At 38.8% G+C, this 13,655-nt stretch overlaps 1 long non-coding RNA gene across 1 annotated transcript in view; it reads left to right on the forward strand.

Annotated features, from left to right (window-relative positions):
* The first annotated feature begins 1,266 nt into the window (after nucleotides 1–1,266).
* LOC134145772 (uncharacterized) overlaps nucleotides 1,267–13,655 on the forward strand; it is a 41,516-nt gene continuing 29,127 nt past the window's right edge. The window contains exon 1 of the long non-coding RNA XR_009959679.1: nucleotides 1,267–1,300. This is a non-coding gene — a long non-coding RNA (uncharacterized LOC134145772). The remainder of the gene's footprint in view (nucleotides 1,301–13,655) is intronic.

Here is a 13,655-nt window from a genome sequence, read left to right on the forward strand (position 1 = left end):
ATAATGATATCTTGTAGGTGTATGAAATGACTGAGCAAGTGAGAAGATGGAGTAATTGGGTCAGCTGAGTTGGTCATAAGTATGATATTTCAAGGGTTTTGATAGTTGTAGATCATCAGCAGCTAATCAAGGCTAGGTATAGTTGGTTTGCAAGCTTTCCTAAAGTGTTTCAAAAGGATTTGGAAGAAGGAAGACAGTTGTTTTATTGATCAAAGCAAGGAATTCTTCCCACTCATAAGGACAGTCGTATGAGAAAGTTAGCCACTTGGAATTACCAGCAGGATGAAGACATCTGGATTTTTTTGTTTGGTTGGTTTTTGTTTGTTTGTTTCTGTGCTCTGATTCCCGCATGGAGCATTTGTGGGAGGTTCTTAGCAGATAGACAATGACACAGTTTCCAGGGTCTGTTACTGTCTGTTAGCTCCACTGTGTCTGCAAAGCCTGTGAGCAAAAGGAGTAGTTAGGGCTTTTTTTGTTCTGTCAGTTGGACTCATCACTGATGGCACCAGTGAAACTGGAAGCTATTACTTAGAATCTAAGCCTTTACTGTTCCAAGGCTGTGGATTAGTGGCCAGGAGTCAGTTCTGGAAAGCTACAACTTTTACCTGGCTAACCACAGAAGCCACTAGAGATCTAATGTAGTGCTGAGATATGCATGTTCCAAGTGTGTATTTAAGGATTGTTCAGAGCACAGTAGGTCATTGAGTTCCTTTTTTAGAGGGTTGAGTGAATTATCTGATTAATGTGAGAGAAGTTCATAGAATACTTAGTTTGGAACTGTTCCCCTGTCAGTCATTCCTAAGTCATTTGGATGAAGCTTGAAGCACATCAAAGATACTTGGAAATTTAAAAAACAAAACCAAACAAAAAAAAAACAACAAAAACCACCCAGACGTACAAACCAATTGTTCAAGGAAGGTGATTTTCATGTTATACTACTAGTTACGTAACAACAAAGACTTTTGTGTAATTTGTATATTTATAATAACTTTCCAAGAGATTGTAATAACAATGGACTTATCCTCAGGTGCTTAATGGCTTTGTTTACAAGTAAACAGCATGAAGTGAGAAGTAGAGGGTATTTAGCTGCCATTTTGGGACAGAAATTACAATTAAAGCCCTTCTGTAGTCCAAATATTGGGCATCATGCTTTATGGGACAATAGAGGTGCATATGTGACCAGTGAGGTGTATGACTGAGACCAGGGATAGTTCTGGCTTTAGAAATGACTCCTTTGATCTACTTGTGGCTTTCTTTTCACAGCTGCCCAGCTGGAATACTCTGTGTAATCCAAGGGAAGGTGAGTGAACCTATAGCACTAGAGTAAAAATTCCTCAATTCATTTTATCCCTACTGCTGCTGAGAAATCTGTAAGACACAAAGTCTATCTCCTTCTAAGCCCTTCTGTCACCCGTCTCACAGGTCTTTTGGGCTGAGCCCAGGAATGGACAAAGATGCTCTTAAAAGCGGTTAGAGAATGGCTTGTAGATGCAAACTACTACAGCTATCGTAGTTTTATAAAGCACCGAGCTGGGAGGCCACATGGTCATTTGGTTAGAATGGAGTGTGGGAATTGGGACGGATGTATTCTGTTTCTGCCTCTCCCACTGAATTGCTCTTTGACTCTTAGTGATGCATTAAGGCAGAAATCCAATAGTAGTTAAAGTCAGAGTCGGTCTTTTTGAGCTTAACTGCAACAAGGTTAGGCCTTTAAGTCCCTGAGTTTTGTGCTCTCTGTCCACAAACTAGGAAATAGTGGTTCTAGACAGTGGCTCTTCATGCTTCTGACAGGCTTTGAAACTCTCAGATGGTGACAAGAGAAGTCAAAATCATTTTTGAAAGTTATTTTTTAGGAAGCAGTTAGAATTCAGCAAGGCCAGTGTGCCTGGGATGCAAGTTTAATTCAAGAAAGTGTTAAAGATAAAAGCTGAATTTGATTGCACTTCAGTGAAGCTTTGATGTTTGTGATATGAACACTTTTCTTGGCTCAGAAATAATGATGTGAGATCCTGTTAGACAAGCAGTTCCACAAGATTCTTTGCTACAGACCAATGATGATTTTTCTGCTCCTTCAGAAAGTAGTACTCATTTCCAGTTGCTATCAAATTTGAAATGTTATATGTGGGCACCTGAAATCTAGTATGATGGAACTTTAGAAATGCACTCCTGCAATGGCCAGAAGTGGTCTTTGTATCCTGCATTGCAGAGAGATACCTGAATTTCATCAGCGTGTTTCATCTTGTGGTACCAGACCATTCAGTGTTAGGAATGATTTCTAAGGGATCAGTAAAAAGGTCATTAATAAAAGCAACCCTTTTGTTAGTAATTTTAAATTTGCTCTGTGATGATCTGTACCTCGACTAGAAAATGCTTATAGAAGTGTAACTAGAATATGCAACTATAAAATATATCTGGAAAAGTCAGATTTCTTTGAGATCCTTTTTAGACGTATATTTCAATGCCTGCATGATTCAGAGGCCATCAGGGAAAATGCAGAGTTAAAACTTTAATGGAATTTTACATTTTTATGGCTGTTACTGAAAAATATGACCCAACTTTTCTGCATTTTGAGAGAAAATGCATCATCAGGAACAGGAAGCTGATGAACTGTTTCTCAAATACCTTTTGGAAGACCTCAGCAATAATCTATGTTTATTTCTGAGCCTCCCCTGCTCATGTTGAGTAAGCAGAGCTCAAATCTTATTGCATGGAGAAATTATGGAAATACCAAGGATTACCTGATAAACAGGTGGTGCCATTGATCATTAACTCCACTTCATAGCCATTGTATCTTTTTGTCATTTGAATAACAAATGATCTCTGAGCCAATACCAGAGTAAATCTTATTGACCTTTTACAACTGCTTGTGCTTTTATCAAAACCCAGGAACTTCATCTTCATTAGAATCACTTTCAGTTATGTATGGGGCCAGATACTGAGCAAAATAATTCTATATGCATGTATTTGCGTAGGAGGAAAGAAGGCATGTAGCAGTTCTCTTTACTTGAAGGTGCATACCCTTGGTCAATACAGTCTGTAATGGTGAATTGAGAAACACTGCTGTGCTAATGTTAAGCTCATGCTACCCGCAACTGTGAGTGTGTCATGTAGATCAGCTGAAATGGATTAAATTAAGTGGTTCAAGTCTCCGGCTGAAGTTTGCTTCTACCAGTGGTGGTCCAGCTGCTTTTTGACAAGGTTCTGTGACAAGAAGCTGGAGACTTCAGCCCATCCTACTTTCCCGACTTCAGTTATGTAAGCCTGTGTCACCTCTTAATTGGACAGGAGTAACTATGATGTAGCTAAACGTGAGATGTTTACAGAATTCTGCTGGATAAAGGATTCTGTCCAACCTTCCTCATTTCTGCCTACAAGCCCATCACCTCAGGTTCATCGTCTGCCAGATCTTCCAAATATTGAAGATTGTCCAAGACTCTTGGGTAAAGACCAGTATAAGACCCTGCATAGACTTAAGTACAGAGAAGATCTTGCAGGGAGCTGCTTAAAGACATCTAGATTTTGCATTTCTGGTCTCCTGTCTGTATATGAGATAGGTGCCTCACTTGGAAGAAGATCTTTGCAGGAGTCCCAAGAAAGAATTAAATAGTCCACTTAAAGTGCTGGGGCCCCCACTGTTGATGACAGAGCAGGAGGTTTTTGCCTTTCAGAGACAAAGCTTAACATCCATCTTTTGGGGGGCTAGAGCCACTTAATCCTATCAACTGTTGTTACCTGGAGAGTAGATCTTAACTTGGTCTTGCACAGGGAGTTCCATACAGCATAGATCTGTACATCAAACTTCATCAAACCAAGGGAGAAGAGGAATCTTGCATTTGGCACTTCCCGAGCACTTGGACATGGCAGACTGCTTGATATTTGCCCAGTAGATACAAGGGGAGCTCCAAAATATTGGTAAAGCTGACTTTGAGTTAACAGACCCTTTTCCTGTATAAAAAGGCCATATCAGCAATCAGCCAGGCATAATATGCTCATTCTGTAGCCAATTTAAGTTGCAAGGTTATTAAATCATTTCTCCCTCTAGTAACTGCAGGCTATTTAATTACAAGGTCAGTGATATGTAATGGTATAGAGCTTAGTGAACTTATGAGGTAAACAGGGCTTGATTACACAATAAATCATGACTTACTTTGACTTTTGCTTCAGAATACTGGTTACACAGTGTTTTTTGTTTGGACTTACCTAATGTAATAATTTAGCTGTCTGCAAGACTACATCACTTCCAGTACCACTAAATTCTGGCGTTCAGGGTTCTCAAGTGCTTAACAGATTGACAACAGAAGAAATAAAAGATATGAATGACAATGAATTGACTGTTACATGATGAAACTTTAAAAGGTTCATCTTTCCCATTTAGACAAAAATGAAGTAGCTATGTTTGCTGAAGTACTCATCACCTTGGGCACTTTTGTCTTTTGGAGATCTGTCAATGTATGTAGCAATTGCAGCTTATAGATGCCAAGTCTGTTTCAGAACTGTCACCTCCCTTTGGATGTGAGGGAGAAAGCAGAGTTCTGTTATAACATGTGAATCAAATTCAGTCCTTGAAGCAGTGTGGGTCTAGAATAAGTATGTGATTTCAACAGAACTTAGCTGCTGCCTGGAAACCCAAGTGAGAAAAGTGAGCCTTTATGAGACGAAATCATAATATCCTACTACTGGTGAAGTGCCCCTAACTGAATACTTATAAATTGACTGAAATGAGCAATAATATATCATCTTGCCTGACATCACTAGGGATTGATAAAGGTCTTTGGTTTTTCAGTTTTGAAAAATATGTTAATTTCTTTGATCATGTCCATGCTTCAAAGATACTGAGATAAACCAATGACTCATGAAGTGACTGCCTACATCATTTTAAACAGCATTTTTGCTGCAGTATGGGGGGAAAAGCAAAAGAAGTTGATGTCTAGTGTCAAAAGTTTCTATATAATGTTGGTAAAAGAAATGACATGTTTTTGTGAGGCTTAGAAAATTCTGCAGTTAGTCTACTCACAAAGAAATCTCACTTAGGCAAATTCAGTGGAGCCCGCAGCAGCTTTTAGCTGCTTTGGGATTTACTAGCTGGTAAATCCTCTCTATTTAAAATTGACATGGGCAGTATTTGTTAGCTTAGCAGAATCAAATTTCTGCCCATCAAAACTCCCTTGACTTCAGACTCAAGACTGAACCAGGATTGGTGTTCAGGCAATAATTTTGATGGAGTTATATCAAAGATAAATTTACTTTGAAAAAAAAAACATTAAGGTAAGGGCTAAATGGCATGAGTGGAATGTGGGAATGGAATGTGGGACAGGCTGGAAGTACTTTTTTTTTCTTTTTTTAGTGAATATAAAATAGTCTAATAATTTCTGGTCCAGTCAGGAATAGATTCCCAATCTGATATCCGATACAACCAGCAGCTCCTCTATCCCTCTAGTGGGATTTCTTTCCAGGATTCAGTCTGTGTTGCTAATTATTAAGTTCATCCAGGTAGAATTAAATATGAATCGATCTGCAGCGAGCAATTAATGGAAGGCCAAATAATTAAAATAACAGTTAAATGTGAATTTAACCACATTTCACCATTTACAACATATTTTGTGTAAAAGTGCTAAAAGAGCATGAAACAATGCTATTTTCTTAATGTGCATGTGAAATGTTGCATAGTTCTTATTACCAAGCAGAGAGATTTAGCAGTCCTACATGGTAAAGTGTAATGCGACTCCTATTTGGAAGAACAGATTTAAGTCACACCTTCATTCACACAGGTTCATCTTGACACTTGCAATGTGTATTTAATATTTGATCAGTGAGCACTTAACACAATATACCACTTAACAAGTACTATCAAATAAATATGTTTAGTATAGCTTTGGGAGTACAAAGACACTTTGCAATCACTTACAGTTTATCATTTCAAAATCTCAAAATTCTTTCTAGTCATGTAGAAGAGGAAGCTAAGGATTAATACTTGGTTTAGAAATGAGAATAAGAGACAGAGTAGAACAGAGTAAGAAATTTTAACGAAGAAAGGCTCTTAATCATATTCAGTGTGAAAAACCATTAGTTTCCAACTTAGCCAAGTCTTTCATAGAATTTTCTCTTTTGCAAAGGCAAGGGGAAAAGATGCAGTGTAATGCTGAGGCCTTTCTTTCTCCTGGAGGGGATCGATGTAGAGAAGCTGTTGCATTATTCTGTCCGAAGAGCTGACTTTCTCCAATACAGCTTCCACTAGTCTCTCATGAAAAAACATCATCGTTTCTTCTGTTCACACACAAAATGGAAAACAATGAGAATTTCACCTAGCCCTGATTGAAAGTAGTATATTATTGAACTACCTCTGTTTTTAATGACTGTTTAAATCTCTGGTTTAAACACTGTTGACAACGCCAGCAATCAATTCCCTAGCCATATAAGAAAAGCTTTGCCGATCAGAGGAATGAAGAGTTTCATGAAGTCATGCAGCGCCACATTAAGTAAATGGGTAACAGGCACACATCTGAGACTGCCATAATGCCTCAAATCCTAGAGGACCATCCATTCAAATTAATAGTCTACAATACATTCAGACCTTTCATTTTATTTCATTTAGTTTATTTTCTCTGTGAAGCTCATTACAGATAGGCTGCAAGTAGCTTGTTCAGTCTGAATCAGACCAGGTGAGGAAGCAGAGAAACTGCTTTTATTGCTTTATTGTGCTTAGCATAGAGGCTAAAATGTTGTATTCCTTCTTCACCACATTGGACATCATTTCTTTTCTGAGCATATATATCACAAGCACTCTTGAATGAAACACACCAAGAATGGAATGGAGACATGTTTCTGCAGTTTGTTGAAGGTGATGTGTGCTTAAAAAAGCTCTAAACCAGCAGTTACAGGTTCTCCATAGCCACAGATTGACCATCATCAGAAAGACAAGATGAGCTTCTCACTCTGTTAATAGCCAAGTAATCCTTCTGGTGCAATCTGAACTTTGTTGTGAATGGGAGCACTCTGGCTACCTCATTCTCTTGTTTCATTTCTGAGATTTTTCTTCCAAACACCGTTTTGATTTCATGAGATCCTGCATCTCCATTCCTTTTCTGAAGGTGCTGATACCACAAGCCAATACTCTACTTCCTGGCACTCCAGCAATCTATTTTCTGAATTTTCTACTGTCTTCCACATCATTTTTATCTGAACAATATCGAGGTAAAGTGCTATGAAATTCTGAAAGAGAGGATTTAGACTTTAGTCTGAAGAAGGAATTAGGCAGTCTTAGGACTGCCCTGAGACATTTTGCAGAAGTACAAAATGTTCCTAGTAAGTGATAACAACCAGGATGTGCAAGTGAATGTGATGAAGACAGCAGCTCTGTCTGCTCTCTTCCCATCTCTTCTGAGGCACAGTGTTGCATTTGGAACATCTGCTTATCAGGGACCAGTGACTTTGTGGTCCAGAGAGAGGCTGAACTTCCTCTTGGCTTGAAAAGCTATTCCCTTGGGAGACAAAGGCATAGACACAGTGGCACTGGAAATGGCTTGGAAGGGCTCACACTCCTGATGTCCTGCTTGTCCTGCCCATTATTCTCAGTCAAGTTCTCTCATTAATATTAAAATTGGCAATACCATTAATATCGTTACTCAGATATGTGCCATATGCTAAGCCTCAGTGCAGTGTCTGCAACTGACAGTGTTTCATTGTCTGTACCAGTCCACCAGGGAGAAAATTATGCATGTGGCAGGAAACAAGTATAGCAAACATAGAAGAGGAAGCAAGAATCACATTGACAGTCAGCCTGTACCCTTAGCTAATTTCACTGTCCATGTGTCATGACCTGTGTCATCCCCTGGATTTGCATGGATAATTCATATGTAACATGAGGTCAGGCTCCCAGATCTTTTTTTTGAAAGGATGAAGGGCTTCACTAGCTTTACATAGTATAGAAATATAGCATGTTCTAAATGCATTTGAAATCACAGTACTTTTTCTTTTCCCATCATCTATATGCCATCATCAAGATCCGTTAGTGTATGTTAAGAGTTCTTTAGTCTCTTCCCTTTTTTAAATGACTTTGGAATATTTTTAAGAGCAGTAACTTTGAAATTAAGAAGGTGAACACTGTGTACTTGACCAAGAAAGTGCTTGTGTTCTTATAAGACCCTTTTAGCTGCATTTCATATATTTAAGGCCAAGGACCAATTTCTTTTGAAGTACCCAGTCTAGTGAACATGCTCGGCAGATGCCCAGCGTAGCCTGACCAAAGCCACTTTGATTCAAACCTATAGCTGGAGAAGGAGGTACTGCTTTTATTGTCCTTTTATACAGCAGATCTGTGATCAAGTATTTCTGAGAACATAGGAGATATGGTTTAAATCTCTTCTCCTCCTCCTGAGCAGGTCCAACCTCTACTCTCACGTACCAGGAGACCACGTTGACCAACATATTACAGTCTGTTCTTCCACACTTGTGAAGAGGGTGTGTGGGAGGAGGAACAGCCAGTGCTGAAAATATACAAATTGTCCTAGGAGCAGAGATGGGAAAAGAGCCAAGCACTGAGATGCAGACCAGGGCCCATCTGCAAACAAAGCATTACCACTTCAAGCTTCTTGTCCTGCTCTTCGGGCAGACACACACATGCCCTCCCCAGTGCCTTACCAACGCCCCAGGGCAGGCAGCTGCTTGCTGTTTGGAACAGTCTGCTGTTAGAATCACTGTTGTTTCCTGTGTTTCTGTTGGACTCTGTAAGCATCACAACCCTGACTGATGGCAGTGTGTCTAAATTAAACCTCCAAAGAGAAGAACTTGTGAATCCTACTCTACACTATTTATCCACAGCCAGTTTAGGATTTCTTCCTTGCAAGATCCAGTGCTTTGTGTGTACATATCAAAGTTAAAAGATAAATTCTACGACTTGTTGCAGAAAGTTCTAATTGCAAACTGCAAAGAATCTGAACTTTCTATATAGCAAAGAGCAGTGGCACAATTCGCATAAACCTGTAGCTGTTCCACTTCCCACAGGTCCTAGCACTCCAGTTTAATGGTAATGTGAAAACCACAGTCCATCTGATATGTATCTAGAACCAAGCAATTTTGCTGTGTCACCTTTATAATCCCAGTAAAAGTAATTCAAAATGAGCCACATTTTGGCACGGTGTCTTGTCTGACAGCATAGGTCTATGATGAAAGGAGAAATCTACCGAAATCATCTTGATCTCTGGGGTCAAGTTTATTGTAACTCTAAAGAGAACAAACAAACTTTCTCTAGTCTCTGACCTCCCAGAGAAGATGTTTATTAGATGCTCAGGAAAAAAACTCAGGTGTATTTTTAGAAATCAGTATCTGTCTTGAGCTGTGTATGCCAAATGCTCTTCCAAGCTTATTATCACACAGAGACAAGACAGGAGGGAACAAAGTAACATCTCCATTTGCGTCAGCTGGAGAGGCAGTCATCCCATCACCTTCTATGGACTCTTAACTCTTACCTGGAAAAAATGAAATTTATCAAAAAGGTATACCTGTTCTTCCGTGCAGCTTGTTCCAGTTGTCTCTGGAGCAGACAGGTGCAAGGATCAAATTCAAGGGCCAGCTTTCAGCCACACATTCAGTCTTTTGACCCTTTCCCCCACCCAAAGGTCTTGATAATTGTCTCCATTGGATTCTACTCCCTTGATTCATGAAAAGGGGGTTGTGTTTTTTTACAAAACTGTCTAAGCTAGTTAGCGACAGCATGCAGATCTCCATAATTCTTCCTGCTGGCAACTTTCCTCCAGTGTGATGATGCTTCCAGGACTGCATACTCTCTGGAGGAGGCATTCAGATATCACAGCAGTAAGATCCATGCCCAGTCAACCTGAGTTGCTGAAGTCACCACAGAGGCTCTGGACATGCAGACATCATTCATCACTGTTTTAATGAGGTTAAAGTCGTAAGTTCATAAAAATAATTTAAAACCACATCTGTCCATGTAGTGAAGTGTCCTAATGGGAGCTCTAGCATGTCACAACTGCTAGTAACTTCTTTAGCTTGCTTATAGTTCTGTGCCAATCAGAATGTAGATCTTCAATCTTATCATGCACTTTATCTTTCCCTAGAACTAGCAGAGATGTTAGGTCCAAAATAAGAAATCCTGGAGTAATATGCTTTTGTTTTCTCACAACTTTCCACGTTTAATTGTCCCTGGCTCCAGCCTACTATGGTGACCTATTTATGGATAAGGTCTGCAGGTGGTAGAAGCAAGAACTGTGAATTATTTTATACAGCTGAGACAATAAGCTAGCTGAGCATGCTTCAACTTTGGTTGCTCTATTCTCTCTTCTCCAAACTAGCCTGACTGCTTTAAGCCTGTGGTGCACCTTGTCATTAATTAGAGTCAAAGAGACAGTGATGTGAATACATTTCTAAACAGTGACTTACACAATTGGACCTGGTTATGGCCATTAGGCTCTGTTGCAGTTATAATTAATTTGATGAAATAATTAAAACTAAAGTCAGAGATGAAATGAATCCAGAAGTGCAGAATTACTTAGCTATGTGCAGATGGAGAATTCATCTGTAACAATAATCACAAAACTTCTGGTACTGCAACATCAAGGCAACTTGACAAGCCTGTTTACTGAATTTTCTTTTAAAAATGTTAAATGTTAAAAAAATGCTGAGTGTGTTAAAAAATTGTCCAAAAATAGTGCTCTCTAAGGGTAATTGCCTTTAGTTTTAACTTAAGATATGCCATAGATAAACATTTGATTTAAATAACACTTTCCATGTGATAGAAGTCTGAGGACAGGTATTTTGTATTTATATTTATCACTACCTAGTGTGGACCTACATTATATGGTCATGTTTTGATCCCTTTGCCATATTCAGATGGGCTACTCCCAAAATAACATACTCCTCACTATAAGCAAATATGGCAAAATTTTACATATGTGGTTTGGGAAGCAGTGGAAGCTGTGTTGCTTGGAGGCATGAATACAGCACTCAAGATGGTGCTAGAGAGCAGTCTGCCTAAAACCCCAGAAATGGGATTAGGAGCTATGTTTAGACCACATACTTCATTATCTGAATTCAGGAAAGTAATACATTATTCAAACCATCAGCCATTTAGGACTGCTGGGATAGGAGAGAAGGAGAAAAAAGTGGAGAAAAGTAGGTAGGAGTTCAGACTTCTGTTTTGGGTTCCTAGAAGAGCTTTCTTTGGAGGTACAGGATCTCAGGGCCTGGAAGGCTAGGTGTGGTCTGAACAGCTTAACACTGTCTCCTGAAATTAGGTATATTTTTCCCTTTAGTGCTCTAACTAATCATATGCAGGAAGGAGAAGGCTTTTACAATGTCATCCACTGCTGAATGGGTGAATGACATTTTACCTACTGCTAAGATACAGCCTCTGGGAAAGCAAAAATTGTAATTTATGATACCTTTAAATCTCTGGTTTTCCTCCAAGACAATTACCCACACTTCGGCAGAACCTCACAGCAACAAACTCATTTGGAGGGCAGGGTACAGGTTACCAATTCTAACTCTCACAGGCAAGCAGCTTCTTAGGAAGCGTAGATAAGAACTGAGGAGCATGTGCTCTGTTTGACCTGAAAATCAAAGCCCAGGAGAAACATTCAGTCTGCTGAATTGAGGGTCAGGATATTATTTGTGAGACTAAAAAGTAGTACAAGAAGTCATGGCATGTGGATGATTAACGTAAGTCAAAAAAGCGCAATGATTCCTGCTTCAAAACAGGAGAATGAGAACAATTCAAAACACATGAGCTGGGATCTTCGGCATTATTTATGGACACATAGGTAGTGCTCTTTGCAAGGCATTTAATCTGATAGCAATTGTGGACTCTGCTCACAGAATCTCAGTTTGTCATGGCTCGCCTGTATGTCATGAAAGCAAAGTTTCTGAAGTGCATGAGATTCAGTTAAGAATGAAAATACATACTGGGAGAAATATTTATTGCCATCACTCTCTTCCTCTGTTCTTGTTCTTACAAAAGTTTCTTCGTGTTCTGTACTATTTCTGCTATAACCCCAGCTGTTCAATGTCCTTCTGTACTATGTGAGATAGTTGGCAGACGTGGAAGCAGCCCTAAGAATGATGCAGGCAAAATAGTTTCCTAGCTCTGAGGAGGGAATACATTTCCGTATTGGCTAGAACAGCTCTGAGAGGATATGGATTGCAAACAAGGGATTGTGTACATCTAGACGGTCAGTTATTGTTCTGGACTGTACCTGTCAGGAAGTGCTAAACAGAGCACCTGCTCTGCTTACACTGTCAGCACAGTGCTAAGCAGAGCAATGAGAAATAAAAGAGCCCTGGGTTATCGCATTGTCAGACATCTCTTGTGAACTGAGCATCGTTAATACTGTTCTTTGTGTGAATCTAAATATGACTTGGACTTTACCCCAGAAAGTATTTACATTCCTCTGTTCTAGTGCCAGATTTTCTAAGGCAACTGTATAACTGTACAAGTGCAAATATGCACGCTCAGCTTTGCCCTGCTGTAAATCTCAGATTTCCCCAGGAAACTGATTTCACTGTGGTTCTATTTAATGTGTAAATTGGGGAGTGAGGGTATGTGCAAATACTATCTGTGCAAGCAATAGAGATAATCATAAAAGTGTTCTTTACTGTAACTGTAGGCTAGCATCTCATTTTAATATAATTAGAATATGTTTACATGAGCATGTAGAGTTGGCTGACTCTCTGGCTAAGTAGAATTTCTCATTTTTATGGCAGAAGTGGGTTTCTTCTCATAGTTACCATTTTAAACTACACCTTTATGAGCATTATTCATAACTTTATTCAAACAGCTCTCTTGCATTTCATTTAATTTAAGTAAAGCATTTAAAAAACATGTTTTTCTTAGTAATACAGTGTATTTTCATGTGTGTCCTGATGTTTTCTGCCTCTTCTTTTTGGAACAATCTTGATTCATTGCAAAAATGAAAGCAAAAAACATAAGAAAGCTGGTTTTACATTATTTCACATAGTGGCTGATTTCCAGGCAATCATTCCCAAATGCATAATGACTGTTCCATTTGCTCACATGAGAGCACACTGCGAGAATCAGAATCATTTATTTAGAGAAGCAGAGCATGTAGCCCAAGTACAAGAATTACTATATAAAACTCATTTTGATTCTGTTTTTATAAAAATAAAAATATTCGAATATTCATGATTTTTTTAAATGTAAGAATAAAATATACAGGGGATTTAAGGTATTAAAACCCTGTATTCAATAATCCCCTAAAAGTATGTAGAGAACATAATTTGTGGAAATCAGTTATTAAGACAAGAAACTTCAGAACAGATTTTTTTTTTTTTTTGCAAAAACCAAAAGAATATGAAGGATTCGGCAGCCACTCCTAACAACTGTGACCTATTGATGCAGACAGGGTTTGGATGTCAGAAGATCTTGCACTATAATTTTGCTTTCCCTTTTTCCCTTCTCCATCTGTGGATAGTGATAGGATTTTTTAGAGATGTTGTAGAAGGTTATGGTTAAATGGCCACTACGAATAATTTGTGTTGGATTTTAACTTAGGTTAGTAGCTCAAGTTCACATTTGCAGATTAAATATGATGACAGTCCTGTGACCTATTGAAACTACCTGTATACTAGTTAGTATTGGTGAACCTGAGGAAGAGAATAGTTGATTTTCAAGTATAAGCATGCAT

Source organism: Rhea pennata, chromosome 12 (genome assembly GCF_028389875.1).
Source record: "Rhea pennata isolate bPtePen1 chromosome 12, bPtePen1.pri, whole genome shotgun sequence".
In the NCBI taxonomy this organism is placed as follows: domain Eukaryota; kingdom Metazoa; phylum Chordata; class Aves; order Rheiformes; family Rheidae; genus Rhea; species Rhea pennata.